Source organism: Lynx rufus, unplaced genomic scaffold, assembly GCF_022079265.1.
Source record: "Lynx rufus isolate CCGP_SWC_20201006 ecotype Redwood Valley unplaced genomic scaffold, mLynRuf1.p SCAF_40, whole genome shotgun sequence".
NCBI lineage: Eukaryota > Metazoa > Chordata > Mammalia > Carnivora > Felidae > Lynx > Lynx rufus.
This window is the reverse complement of record NW_025814857.1, coordinates 2,807,133-2,820,912: the sequence shown is the minus strand read 5'-3', so window position 1 is coordinate 2,820,912 and position 13,780 is coordinate 2,807,133.

The following is a 13,780-nucleotide window of genomic DNA, read 5'->3' as shown; positions in this document are numbered from 1 at the left end:
TCAGGACGCGTTATCAGGGCATTACGTGAGCAGCACCAACTAACCAGCAGGATCAGTTGGAAGAGACCAAAGTGGGAAGTGTGTGGCCACCGTGGATAAAAGGGGAGCTAACAACTGAAAAGCAACTCTGAGGACAACGTGACTTGGGGGCAAGAAAACAGGACTTTCTTTTGGGGCTTATCTGAGCAGGACCAACTAACCAGATGGAACAGTTGGAAAAGACCAAAGCAGAAAGTGGGGGGGAGGGGCTACCAACTGGGATCCTACTCTGAGGACCACTTGATCTAGAGGACAAGAAAACAGGACTCTTTGCTCGGGCCTAAATGCGCAGGACCAACTAACCAGCAGGAATATGTGGTGGAGACCAAAGGTGGGAGTGTGTGCTGGGGAGGGGTGGCTGGAATAAAATGGGGGCTACCAACTGGAACCCTACTCTGAGGACAACTTGACCTGGGGGAAAGATAAAAGGACTCATTGTTGTGGCCTATTTGAAGAGGACCAACTAACCGGCAGGAGCACGTGGAAGAGACCGAGGCGGAACTTTGTTGGCGGTAGGAATAAACGGGGGGCTACCAACTGAGAAACTACTCTGAGGGCAACTTGAACTGGGGGCAAGAGAACAGGACTCTTTTTGGGGCCTATCTGAGCAGGAACACCTAATCAGCGGGACCAGTAGGAAGAGACCAAAGCAGAAACTGTGAGGGGGGCAGCAGGAATAAAAGGGGGGCAACCACCTGAAACCATTCTCTGAGTAGAACTTTACCTGGGGGCAAGAAAAAAGGACTCTTTGTTGGGGCCTATCTGTGCCGGAGCAACTAACCAGCATTAACATTTTGAAGAGACCAATGCAGGAAGTGGGGGAAACGAATAAAAGGGAAGGCAACCATCTGAGACCCTATCCTGAACACAATTTGACCCGGTGGCAAGAAACCAGGACTACTGGTGCGTGTCTATCTGAGCAGGACCAACTAAGAAGCAGGAACAGTTGGAGGAGACCACAGCGGGAAGAGTGGGGAAGGGAACAAAGGGGGACTAAAAACTGAAACCCTACTTTGAAGACACCTTGACCTGGGGCATGAAAATAGGACTCTTTCTTGGGGCCTATCTGAGCCGGACCATCCAACCAAAAGGAAGAGTTGGAAGAGACCAAAGCAGCAAGTGGAGGCAATAAAGGGGGCCTACCAACTGAGACCCTACTCTGAGGACAACTTGACCTGGGGGCAAGTCAACAGGACTCTTTGCTGGGGCCTATCTGAGTAAGACCAACTAACCAGCAGGAACAGTTGCGAGAGACCAAAGCGGGAAGTAGGGAGGGGCAGGAATAAAAGGGGTGCTGCCAAGTGAGACACTACTCTGAGGACAATTTGACATAGGGGGCAGGAAAACAGGACTCTTGGTGGTGCCTATCTGAGCAGAACCAACTCATCAGGAACATTTGGAGGAGACCAAAGCAGGAAGTGTGTGTGTGTGTGTGTGTGTGTGTGTGTGTGTGTGTTGGGGGGTGGCAGGAATGAAAGTGGGGCTACAAACTGAAAACCAACTCTGAGGACAAATTGACCTGGGGGAAGAAAATCAGTCTTTGTCGGGGCCTATCAGAGCAGGTCCAATTAACCAGAAGGAACTGTTGGAAGAGATCAAAGTGGGAATTGGGGGAGGACAAGAATAAAAGGAGGGTACAAACTCAGACACTACTCTGAGGATAACTTGACCGAGGGGGCATGAAAACATAACTCTTTGTTCGCCCTATCTGAGCAGGAACAATTAACCGGCAGGGACATTTGGAAGAGACCAAAGTGGGAAGTGAGGAGGCAGGAATAAAAGACAAGTACCCCCTGAAACCCTACTCTGAGGACTCCTTGACCAGAGAGCAAGAATATAGGACTTGTTGTTGGGGCCTATCTGAGCAGAACCAACTAACAAGCAGGAATACTTGGAAAAGACCAAAGCAAAATGTGTGGGGTGAGGCTGTGAGTATAAAGGGGGGCTACCAACTGAGACCCTACCTTGGGGACAGCTTCATCTAGGCGGCAAGAAAATAGGACTTTTCGTTGGGGCCTAAGCAGAGCAGGGAACCAGCAGGGACATTTGGAGCAGACATAAGCGGGAAGTTGGGATGTGCAGGAATAAAGGCAGGGCTACTGCCTGCAACTCTACTCTGAGGACAACTTGACTTGGGGGCAAAAAACCAGGACTCTGTGTTGGGGCCTATCTGAGCAGGATGCACTCATCAGCAGGAACAATAGGACGAGACCAAAGCAGGAAGTGCGGCGGGGGGGGGGGCAGGAATGGGGGGGAGCTACCAACTGAGAGCCTACTCTGAGGGCAACTTAACCTAGGGGGCAAGAAAACAGGACTCTGTGTTGGGACATAGGTGAGCAGGACCAACTAACTAGAAGGAACAGTTAGAAGAGACCAAATAGGGAAGTGTGTGGGGGGTGGGAATAAAAGGGGAGCAACCAACTGAGACCCGACTCTGAGGACAACTTGACTCAGGAGGCAAGAAAACAGGACTCTGTTGTGGGCCTACCTGACCAGGAACAACTAACCAACAGGAGCAGTTGGAAGAGACCAAAGCGAGAAGTGAGGGAGGGGCAGGAATAAAAGGGGGACTACCAACTGAGAACTTACTCTGAGGACAAGTCGTCCTGGGGCAAGGAAACAGGACTCTTGGTTGGGGCCTATCTAAGCAGGACCAGCTAACCAGCAGGAACAGTTGGAAGAGAGCAAGCGGGAAGTGGGGGTGGGGCAGTTATAACAGGGGGGCTAAAAACTGAGACCCGACTCTGACGACAACTTGACCTATGGGACAAGAAATCAGGACTCTAAGTTGGGGCCTATGTGAGCAGGACCACCTAAGCAGCAGGAACATTTGGAAGAGACCAATGCAGGAAATGTGGGGGGGGGGGGTGCGGGAATAAAAGCAGGGCTACCAACTGAGACCCTACTCTGAGGACAACTTGACCTAGGGAGTAAGAAAACAGGACTCTTCTTTGGGGCCTATCTGAGCAGGACCAACTAAGCAGCAGGAACTGTTGGAAGAGACCAAAGCAGGAAGTAGGGGGTGCAGGAATAAAAGGGGGCTAACAACTAAGACCTTACTCTGGGGACAACTTGACCTAGGGGGCAAGTAAAGAGGACTCTTTGTTGGGCCCTATCTGAGCAAGACCAAGTAACCAGTAGGAATAGTTGGAAGAGATCAAAGTGGGAAGTGGGGGAGAGAGAATAAAAGGGGGGCTACAAACTGAAACACTACTCTGAGGACATCTTGATCTGGAAAAACAGATCTTGATCAAGAAAACAGGACTCTTTGTTGGGACTATCTGAGGAGGGCCAGCTCACCAGGAGGAACAGTTGTTAGACAGCCCAGCAGAACGTGTGCAGAAGGGTTAGGAATAAAAGGGGAGGCTACCAACTGAGACCATACCCTGAGGACAACTAGACCTAGGGGGCAAGGAAACAGGACTCTTTGCTGCGGCCTATCTAACCAGGCCCAACTAATCAGCAGGAACAGTTGGAGAAGACAGAAGCTTGAAGCAGGGTGGCAGCGTTAAGGTGGGGCTACCAAGTAAGGCCTTACTCTGAGGACCATGTAACCTGGGGCCAAGAAAACAGGACTCTTTGTTGGGGCCTATCTGAGCAGGACCAGCTCACTAACAGGAACAGTTGGAAGAGGCCAAAGTGTGAATTGCAGGGGCAGGAATAAAAGGGGGGCCACCGACTGAGACCCTACTCTGAAGACAACTCGATATAGGGGACAAGAAAACAGGACTATTGGTTCTGGCCTATCTGAGTAGGACCAACTAACTAACAGGAACAGCTGGAAGAGACCAAAGCAGGATTGGGGTCAGGAAAAAAGGGGCTGCCAACTGAGAACCTGTTCTTCAGACAAGTTGACATTGGGGGCAAGAAACAGGGCTCTTTGTTGGGACCTACCTGAGCAGGACCAACTAACCAGCAGGACCGGCTGGAAGAGACCAAAGCGGGAAGCGTGGGGGGAGAAAACAATAGGGGGGCCACAAACTGAAACCCTACTCGGAGGAGAACTTGACCTGGGGCAAGAAGAAAACAGGACACTTTTTGGGGGCCTATCTGAGCAGGAGTAACCAACCAGCAGGAAAAATTGGATTAAACCAAAGGCGGAAGCGGGGGGGGGGGCAGGAATAAATGGGGAAGCTACAAACTGAGACCCTACTCTGCAGAAAACTTGACGTAGAGGGCAAGAAAATAGGATACCTTCTTGGGGCCTATCTGAAGACAACCAACTAACCAGCAGATACAGTTGGAACATACCAAAGCAGGCAGAGGGGGGTGGCAGGAATAGAAGGGGTACAACCAACTGAGACCATACTCTGAGGATAACTTCATCTAGGGGTCATGGGAAATGGACTCTTTGTTGCGGCCCATCTGAGAAGAACCAACTAACCAGCAGATACAGTTGGAACAGACCAATGCGGCAAGTGTTTGGTGCAGGCAATCAAAGGGGGTCTACCAACTGAGGTCCTACTTTGAGATCAACTTGACCTAGTGGGAAAAAAAAAAAACAGGACTCTTTTTTGGGCCCATCTGAGCAGGACCAACTAACCAGCAGGAAGAGTTGGAAGAGACCAAAGCTGGAAGTGTGTGAGGGGGTGCAGGAATAAAAAGGGGCTACCAGCTGAAACCCTACTCTGAGGACACACTGACATGGGGGCAAGAAAACAAGACTCCTTGTTGGAGTCTATCTGAACAGGACCAACTAAGCAGCAGGAACCTTTGGAGCAGATCAAAGCTGGAAGTGAGGGGAGGCATCAATAAAAGTAGGGCTACCAACTGAGACCCTACTCTGAGGACCATTTGACCTGGAGCAAGAAAACAGAACTCTTTGTTGGGGCTTATCTGACCAGGAACAACTAACCGGCAGGAGCAGTTGGAAGAGACCAGGAAGTGGGGAGGGCAGGTATAAAAGAGGGCCTACCAACTGAGACCCTGCTCTGAGGACAAGTTGATCTGGGGGCGTGAAAACAGGACTCTTTGTTGGGGCCTATCTTAGCAGGACCAATGAACCAATAGCAGCAGTTGTGAGAGACCAAAGCAGGATGTGGGGAGGCGGGAGAAAAAGGGAGGCAACCAACTGAGACCCTACTCTGAGGACAAATTGACCTAGGGGGCAAGAAAACAGGACTCTTGTTTCGGGCCTACATGAGCAGGACCAACTCACCAGCAGGAACCATTACGAGAGAAGAAATGAGGAAGTGTGTGTAAGGGGGTGGCAGGAATAAAAAGGGAGCTACCGACAGAAACCCTACTTTGAGGACAACATGACATAAGGACATGAAAATAGGACTGATTGTTGCGGCCTACCTGAGTAGGACCAACTAACCAGCAAGAACTGTTGGCCCAGGAATAAAGGGGGGGCTAACAACTAAGACCTTACTCTGGGGACAACTTGGCCTAGGGGGCAGGTAAAGAGGACTCTTTGTTGGGCCCTATCTGAGCAAGACCAACTAACCAGCAGGAATAGGTGGAAGAGACCAAAGCAGGAAGTGGGGGAGAGAGAATAAAAGGGGGGCTACAAACTGAAACGCTACTCTGAAGACAACTTGACATGGGGGTAAGAAAACGGGACTCTCTGTTGGGACTATCTGAGGAGGACCAGCTCACCAGTAGGAACAGTTGTTAGACAGCTAAGCAGAAAGTGTGCAGAGGGGGTAGGAATAAAAGGGGTCTACAAACTGAGACCCTACTCTGAGGACAACTTGGCCTAGGGGGCAAGGAAACCGGACTCTGCTGCAGCCTATCTAACAAGGCCCAACTAATCAGCAGGAACAGTTGGAGGAGACAAGAGCTTGAAGCGGGGGTGGCAGCATTAAAGTGGGGCTACCAGCTAAGGCCCTACTCTGAGGACCATGTAACCTGGGGCCAAGAAAACAGGACTCTTTGTTGGGGCCTATCTGAGCAGGACCAAGTTACCAAAGTAGTTGGAAGAGGCCAAAGGGGGAAGTGTGTGGGGGCAGGAATAAAAGGGGGACTACCAACGGAAACACACCTGTGAGGAAAACATGCCCTGGGGGCAAGGAAACAGGAATTTGGGGGGGGGGGGTTCTGAGTAGGACCAACTACCTGGAGGGAACAGTTGGAAGGGACCAAAGCAGGCATTGTGTGGGTGAGGCAGCAGGAATAAAAGTGGGGCTGCCAACTGAAACCCTACTTTGAGGACAAATTGACCAGGGGGCAAGAAAATAGGAGTCTTTACTGGGGTCTACCTGAGCAGGACCAAGTAAGCAGCAGGAACTGTTGGAAGAGACCAGAGCAGGAAGTAGGGGGTGCAGGAATAAAAGGGGACGCCAACAACTAAGACCTTACTCTGGGGACAATTTGACCTAGGGGACAAGTAATTAGGACTCTTTGTTGGGCATATCTGCGCAGGACCAACCAAGCAGCAGGAATAGTTGGAAGGGACGGAAGCGGGAAGTGTGGGAGAGGGAATAAAAGAGGGCCTACCAACTGAAACCCTACTCCGAGGACAACTTGACTTGGGGGCAAGAAAATAGGACACTTTGTAGGGACTATCTGAGGAGGACCAACTCACCAGTAGGAACAGGTGTTAGACAGCTAAGCAGAAAGTGTGCGGAGGGGGTAGGAATAAAACGGGGGCTACCTACTGATATGCTTCTCTGAAGACAATGTGACCTAGGGGGCAAGAAAACAGGGCTCTTTCCTGGGGCCTATCTTAGAAAGATCAACTAACCAGCCTGAGCAGTTGAAGAGACCACCTAGGGAAGTGTTGGGTGGAACAGGAATAAAACTGGGGCACCCAAAGGAAACCCTACTCTGAGGGAAACTGGGCCTCGGGGGCAAGAAAAGAGGACTCTTTTTTGGGGGCCTATCTGAGCAGGACCAACTAAGCAGCAGGAACTGTTGGAAGAGACCAAAGTGGGAATTGGGTGGGGGCAGGAATAACGGGGGGGCTAACAACTGAGACCCTACTCTGGGGACAACTTGACCTAGGGAGCAATGAAACAAACAATACTCTTGGTGGGACCTATGTGAGCAGGACCAACTAACTCGCAGTAACAGTTGGAAGAGACCAAACCTGGAAGAGCGTTGGGGTCAGGGAAAAAAGTGGGGCTAACAGTTGAAACCCGACTCTGGACAATTTGACCTGGTGGCAAGAAAATGACTCTTTGTTGGGGCCTATCTGAGCAGGACCAACTAACCAGGAGGAACAGTAGGAAGAGTCGGAAGCAGGAAGTGTGTGTGTGGGGGGGGAGAAGCAGGAATAAAAGGGGGTACCAACTGAAACCCTAGTCTGAGGACAACTTGACCCGGAGGCAAGAAAACAGGACTCTTTGTTGAGCGCTATGTAAGCAGGACCAAGCAACCAGCAGGAACAGAGGGAAGAGACCAAAGCGGAAAGTACGTGGGGGGCAGGAATAAAAGGGGTACTACCACCTGAGCCCCAACTCAGAGGACAACTTGTCCTGGGCACAAAAAAACACAGGATTTTTTGTTGGGGCCTATCTGAGCAAGACCAACTAACAAGCAGGAACATTTGGAAGAGACCCAAGCAGAAAGTGTGTGTGTGGGTGGGGGGCAGAAGTCAAAGAGGAGGCTACCAACTAGGACCCTCCTCTGGCGACAACTTGATCTAGGCCGCAGGAAAATAGGATTTTTGTTGAGGCCTATCTAGGTAGAACAAGTAACCAGCAGGAACAGTTGGAAGAGACCAAACCAGAAAGTGTGGGCGGGCAGGAATAAAAGGGGAGGCTACCATCTGAGACCCTACCCTGGGGACAACTTGACCTAGGGAGCAAAACAAAACAAAACAAAACAAAACAAAACAGGAATCTTGGTGGGGCCTCTCTGAGCAAGACCAACTAACCAGCAGGAACAGTTGAAAGAGACCAAAGAGGGAAGTATGTGGGAAACAGGAATAACGGCGGGGGGGGGGGGGGATACAAACTGAAACTCAACTCTGAGGACAACTTGAACTCGGGGCAAGAAAACAGGAGTATTGTTGGGGCCTGAGAAGGAACATCTAACGAGTAGGAACAGTTGAAAGACACCAAATCAGGAAGTGTGTGTCGGGGGGTGGCAGTAGTAAAAGGGGGACTACCAACTGAAATCATACTCTGAGGACAACTTGATTTGAGGGCAGGAAAACAGCACTTTTTGTTGGGGCCTATCTAAGCAGGACAAACTATCCACCCGGAACAGTTGGAAGAGACCAAAGCAGGAAGTGTGTGGGGGTTGGGGGGGGCGGAATAAAGGGAGGGGGCGACAAACTAAGACCCTACTCTGGGGACAACCTGACCTGGGGGCAAGAAAACAAGACTCTTTCTTTGGGCGCATCTGAGCAGGACCAAGTAACCACAAGGAGAATTTTGGAAGAAACCAAGGAGGGAATTGTGTGTGGTGCAGGAATAAAAGGGGTGCTACCATCTTAAACCCAACTCTGAGGACAACTTACTTTGGGGCAAGAAAACATGACTTATTCTTGGGGCCTATCTGAGCAGGACCAACTAAACAGCAGGAAGTGTTGGAAGAGAACAAAGCAGGAATGGGGGGAGCAGGAATAAAAAGGGAGGCTACAAATGAGAACCAACTCTGGGGACAACATGACCTAGGGGAGAGAAAATAGGACTCTTTGTGGGGCCCTATACGAGCAGGACAAACTTCCCAACAGGAGCGGTTGGACGAGACCAAGGAGGGAAGCGTGTGGGGTGCAGGAAACAAGGTGGGCTACGAACTTAAACCCAACTCTGAGGACAATTTACCTGGGGGCAAGAAAACATGACTTATTCTTTGGGCCTATCTGAGCAAGACCAACTAACCAGCAGGAACAGTTGGAAGAGATAGGAATTGGAGGGGGGACAGGAATGAAAAGGACGCTACAAATGAGACCCTACTCTGGGGACAACATTTTCTAGGGGGCAACAAAATAGGACACTTTGTTGGGCCCTACCTGAGTAGGACAAACTAACCAACAGAAGAGGTTGGAAGAGACCAAGGAGGGAAGCGTGTGGGGTGCCGGAATAAAAGGGGGGCTACCAACTTAAATCCAACTCTAAGGACACCTTGACCTGGGGACAAGAAAATAGGACTCTTTGTTGGGACCTATCTGAAAGGGAACAACTCACCGCCAGGAACACTTGGAACAGACCAAAGTGGGAAGTGGCAGTTGGGAGGGGCATTAATAAAAGGAGGGCTCCCAACTGACACACTACTCTGAGGACAACATGACCTTGGGGGCAAGTAAACAGGACTCTTTTGCGGGGCCTATCTAAGCAGGACCAGCTAACCAGCAGGAACAGTTGTTAGAGACCCAAGCAGAAAGTGTGGGGAGGAAGGAATGAAACGGGAGGCTACCAACTGAGACCATACTCTGGGGAAAACTTGACCTCGAGGGCAAGAACAGGACTCTTTGTGGAGGACTATCTAAGCAGGACCGACAAACCAGCAGGAACAGTTGGAGCAGACCAAAGTGGGAAATGTGGGGGGGACAGCAATAAAAGTGGGGCTACCAATTTACACCCTACTCTGAGGACAACGTGGAACAAGAGAACAGGACTCTTTGTTAGGGCCTATCTGACCAGGACCAACTAACCAGCAGGAGAATTTGGAAGAGACCAAAGAGGGGTGTTGGCTTCAAAGGGGCCTACGGACTGAGCCCCTACTCTGAGGACAATGTGACCTGGAGCAGGAAAATAGGACTCTTTACTGGGGCCTATCTGAGAAGTACCAACTAAGCAGCAGCAGGAGTAGTTGGTAGGGATCAAAGCGGGAAGTGGTGGGGGAGGGAATAAAAGGGGGGCTTCAAACTGAGACACTACCCTGGGGACAATTTGAACTAGGGATCAAGAAAACAGGACTCTTGGTGGGGCCTATCTGAGCAGGACCAAGCAACCAGCGGGTACAGTTGGAGCACACCGATGTGGGAAGTGTGCGTGGGGGGAGCAGGAATCAAAGGGGGTCTACCAACTCAGATCCTACTCTGAGGACAACTTGACCTAGGGGCAATAAATCAGGACTCTTGGGGGGCCTATCTGAGCAGGACCGACTAACCCACAAGAACAGTTGGAAGAGGCCAAAGTGGGAATTGGGGGGGAAGAAATAAAATGGTGGCAACCAACTGAGACCCTACTCTGAGGACAACTTGACCTGGGGGGCAACAAAACAGGAAACTTGGTCTGGGCCTCTCTGAGCAGGATCAACTAATCAGCAGGAAGAGTTGGAAGAGACCAAAGCGAGAAGTGTGGGGGTTCAGACATAAAACAGGGGCAACCAAGTCAGACCCTACTCTGAGGACAACTTGACCTTGGGGGCAAGAAACGGGACTCTTTCTTCGGGGCTATCTGAGAAGACGCACTCACCAGCAGGAACAGTTGGAAGAGACCAGAGCAAGAAGCGTTGTGGGACAGGAATAAAAAGGGGGCTACCAATGGAGACAGTACTCTGAGGGCAAGTTAATCTGGGCGTAAGAAAACAGGACTTTTTGTTGGGGCCTATCTGAGCAGGACCAACTAACTAACAGGAGAAGTTGGAAGAGGCCAAGAAGGGAAGTGTGTGAGGTACAGGAATAAAAGCGGGGGCTACCACCTTATACCCAACTCTGAGAACAACTTGACCTGGGGGCAAGGAAACACGATTATTTTGGGGCCTATCTGAGCAGTACCGACTAACCAGTAGTAAGAGTTGGAAGAGAACAAAGCAGGAACTGTGTGTTGCGGCTGGTGGTGGCAGGAATAAAAAGGGGGCTACCAATTAAACCCTACTCTGAGGACAGCTTGACCTAGGGGCATGAAAATAGGACTCTTTGTTGGGGCCTATCTGAGCAGGATAAAGGAACAGTTGCAAGAGACCAAATTGAGAAGTGGTGGCGGGGGGGGGGGGGAGCTATAAAAGGAGTGCTACCAACTAAGACCCTACTCTGGAAACAACTTTAGCTAGGAGTCAGAAAATATGTTTCTTTGATGGGGCCTATCTGAGCAGTACCAACTATACCAGCAGGAAGGGTTGGAACAGTCCAAAGCGGGAAGTGTCGGGGGGCAGCAATAAAAATGGTGCTCCCAACTGAGACCGTACTCTGAGGACAGCTTGACTCTGGGGGCCATAAAACAGGACAATGTTGGGGGGGCCTATCTGAGATTGATGTCTAACCAGCAGGAACAGTTGCAAGAGACTAATGCAGGAAGTGTGGGGGGCAGGAATAAAAGGGGGGGCTAGTAACTGAGACCATACGCTGAGGGCAACTTGATCTAGGGGGCAAGAAAACAGGGCTCTTTGTTGGGACCTATCTGATAAGGACGAACTAACCAGCAGGAACAGTTGGAAGAGACCAAAGCAGGAAGTGGGGTGGGGAGGGAATAAAAGGGGGACTACAAACTGAAATCCTACTCTGAGGACAAGTTGACTTGGTGGCAAGAAAATAGGACTTTTTGTTGTGGCCTATCTGAGCAGGACCAACCAACCAGCAGTAAACTCTGGAAGGACCGAACCAGGAAGGTGGGGGGGGCAGGAACAAATGGGGGGCTACAAATTGAGATGCTACCCTGTGGACAACTTGACACACGAGGCAAGAAAACATGACTCTTATTGGGGCCTATCTGAGTCGGACCAACTAACGAGCAGGAACAGTAGGACGAGATCAAAGCAGGAAATGGGGAGGCAGGAACAAAAGTGGACACCAACTGAGATCCTACTCTATGGACAACGTGACCTGGGGGGGCAAGAAACCAGGGTTCTTCCTTCTGGCCTATCTGAGCAGTACTACCTAATCAGCAGGAAGAGCTGGAAGACACCAAAGCAGGAAGTGTGGGAGGCATGAGTAAAAGGGGGGCTACCAACGAAGACCCTACTCTGAGGACAACTTGAAGTGGGGCAAGTAAACAGGGCTCTTTGATGGGACCTATCTGACCAGGACCAACTAGCCACCAGGAGTACTTGAAGAGACCAAAGCGAGAAGTTTGCCGGGGCAGGTATAAACGGGGGCTACCAACTGAGACCCTAATCTGAGGACGACTTGGCCTGGGGGCAAGAAAACAGGACTCCCTTTTGTGGCCCATGTGAGCAGGACCAAGTAACCAATAGAGCAGTTGGAATGGACCAAAGCAGGAAGTGGGGGGGGGGGCAGGACAAAAGGGAGGCAACCAACACACACCCTACTCTGAGGACAACGTGACCTCGGGGGCAAGAAAACAGGACTCTTGGTTCGTGCCTATGTGAGCTGGACCAACTAACCAGCAGGAACAGTTGGAAGAGACCAAACCAGGAAGTGTGTTTGGAGGAGTGGCAGGAATCTAAAGGGGACTACCAAATTAAACCAGATGCTGAGAACAATGTGACCTAGGGGCATGAAATTAGGACTGTTTCTTGCAGCCTACTTGAGAAGGAACAATTAACCAGCAGGAACACTTGGAAGATACCAAAGCAGGAACTGGTGGATCGGGAATAAAAGGGGGCTGCCAACTAAGACCCTACTCTGGAGACAACTTGACCTGGGGGGAAAGAAAACAGGAATCATGGTGCAGCCTATCTGAGCAGGGCCAACTAACCAGCAGGAAGAGATGAAAGAGACCAAAGTGAGAAGTATGGGGGGGGGAGCAATAAAAGGGGGCCTACAAACTTAAACCCAACTCTGAGGACAACTTGACCTGGGGCCAAGAAAACAGGACTTTGTGTTGGGCCTTACCTGAACAAGACCAACTAATCAGCAGGAGCAGTTGAAAGAGACCAAACCAGGAAGTGTGTGTGTGGGGGGGGCGTGGTCAGCAGGTACAAAAGGGGGGTGCCAAATTAAACACAACTGTGAGGACAACTTGTCCTAGGGGCAGGAAAATAGGATTCTTTGTTGAGACATATACAAGCAGGACAAACTAACCTATAGGAACAGTTGGAAGAGACCAAAGCAGGAAGGGGGAGGCAGGAATAAAAGGGGAGGCTACCACCTGAAATCCCACTCTGAGGTCAACTTGACCTAGTGGAATAAAAATAGGACTCGTAGTTGGGGCCTATCTGAGCAGGACCAATTAACCAGCAGGAACAGGTTGAAAAGACCGAAGCAGGAAGTGTGGGGTGGGCAATAGGAATAAAAGGGGGGGCACCAACCGACTCCCTACTCTGATGACCACTTGACCTGGGGGAAAGAACATAGGACTCTTTGTTGGGCCCTATCTGAGCAGGACCAAGTAACAAGCAGGAACCGTTGGAAGAGACCAAAGTAGACAGAGTGGGAGGGCAGGCAAAAAAAAGGGGGGCTACCAAGTAAGACCCTACTCTGGGGACAACTTGATCTAGACGGTAAGAAAACAAGACTGTTTGTTCGGTCCTATCTGAGCAGGAGCAAATAACCAGCAGGAGCCTTTGGAAGAGAACCAAACGGGAATGGGGGGGGGATAAGAGGGGGGCTGCCAAATGGGACCCAATTCTGAGGGCAACTTAACCTGGCGGCAAGATAATAGGACTCTTTGGGGGCCAATCTGAGTAGGACCAACTAACCAGTGGGAACAGTTGGAAGAGGCCAAAGCAGGAATTAGGGTGCAGGAATAAAAGGGGGGCTACCAGCTGAGACCATACTCTGAGAACAACTGGACAAAGCGGGCAAGTAAATTAAGACTCTTTTTTGGAGCCAATCTGAGTAGGACCATCTAACCAGCAGGAAGAGTTGGAAGAGACCAAAGCAGGAAGTGTGGTGACCAGGAATGAAAGGGGCCTAGTAACTGAGACCCTACTCGGAACACTACTTGACCCAGGGGGCAAGAAAACAGGACTCTTTATTGGGGCCTGTTGAGCAGGACCAACT